A 1,919-nucleotide genomic window follows, 5' to 3' on the forward strand; every position below is an offset into this window, starting at 1 on the left:
CCTTCTTCTCTCTCATCTCTCTCCATTTGGTCTATTGAAGAAGGGTGCTTTACCACCACTTGGAGTTGCCGTCGCCACCACTGGTAAGCCACATTGCCGTCACAGATCAACACGTTGTCGTCACTGCTGCTGGAGTCTTCGTGGAAAGCCTCCGCCGTGCCGCCGCTGTTGATGTCCTTTGCCATCGATCGGCCGTCGTCACCTTGTCACCATCACTGCGGCTGAAGTCCACCGCACCAAGGTAAGGTTGTTGTCCATTTTTCTTTTTGGTTGTTTGTTATGTTACTAAATCTTAACTCCACCACTGCAGGTTTTACTACTGTCTCCTATCACCACCACGCTTCTACCATTATGCAGCCACTATCAAAGAAAATTTTCTTATAGTTTTGTATCTTTTTAGATTTTTTTGTTTAGGATATTTTAGGTATTTTATTAAATTATTAATTAAATTTTTTAATGAAGTGTGTGATTAGAGTTTGTTATATTAATTTAGTGTAATTAAAAATTAAATAATATTAGGTTAGGTAGGGTATAATTTAGGGTTTGTTTTGAGTTGATGGTGTTTGTTATTATTGTTAATTTTTTTATTTTATTTTATTGTTGTCTGAGCTAATTGTTGTTAATTCTTTAAGTTAATTTTAGCTTATTAATTTTTAAGTTAATTATTGATTTATTGTTGATTGTTGTTAATTTTCTAAGTTTATTATTGTTTGAGTTAATTATTTTTTGAATTAATTTTGCTAAGTTGATTGTTGTTAATTTTACTAAGTTTGTTGTAATTTACTCATTTAAATATATGAACTTTGATTTGTTTGTTTAATTATAATTTGTGTGTTGATTATATTTATAGTTTGTATGTTGATTATGTTTATAGTTTGCAATTGAAGGTGTACAGTCTGCTATTCCAGAAAATACTCCTGTAGATAGTAGATTTATGATGCAAAACCTCCAACTAAATTTGTAAGTTGCTAAAATTGTATAAGCTTAAATAGATATATATAAATTTGAGAGTCATACATATGCAAGTTAGTGGATTACTTAGAATCTTAAGTAGATATACCATTTGTATAATTTTTTTCAATATTTTATTGTTTAGAGAGTTTCAACTATGCAATTTACTTAGCCACCATGAGGTATCTTGTTTTTCATATCGAACCTTATGTAAGTTCATCTTTTCTGAATTTATAGTATATGTTTATAGTGCTACTTTTTCCATACATGAGTAATTATTATTTTTCTTTTTTATTCTTAAACTTTGATGTGTGAAATTATTTGTGAACTTTTAACGAAAATTATAGACAAATTATTATAGAAAAATATAAAATTTTGAATTTTTTAGTTTAAAAATGATTGAATTTAAACATTTTTTAAAATTATATGTTGATTTTTTAAATGATTTTTTTTAAAAAAATTAAGATTACCGTTGGATTTATCGAGAGATAAATCCAATCCGACGGTAACAAACTCTAGAATTTTGCCAATTAAAAGTTAATATCCGTCGCTAAATTTGCCAATAATTAGCGGCAGACAAAAAAATCTGCCGATAAACAATTATCACTGAGGCTTATACCGTCGGATTTATTTTGGCAATAAATATGTTACCGGCGAATTTTTTTGTAAATTTGCCAGTAAATGTGATAGTTTTCGACAAATTTCTTGTAGTGTTTGAATAAACTAATTCTATTTACTTAGATTTTATTTATTTAAAATTATAGATATTATATATAAATATATAAGCAAAGCTGTTAATCAAAAAATGAAGCTTTAATCTTTTAATAATTATTATAAAATAGTTTTAATGGTTAAGTATTAACTCATAATTGTTCTAAATCAACTACTTTTTCATTTTTATTACATAGTTAAACAGTCTTACATACTAAATAATGAATTCAAATGGATAATAATATGTGTTCAAACTT

This window comes from Arachis duranensis, chromosome 8, assembly GCF_000817695.3.
Source record: "Arachis duranensis cultivar V14167 chromosome 8, aradu.V14167.gnm2.J7QH, whole genome shotgun sequence".
NCBI lineage: Eukaryota > Viridiplantae > Streptophyta > Magnoliopsida > Fabales > Fabaceae > Arachis > Arachis duranensis.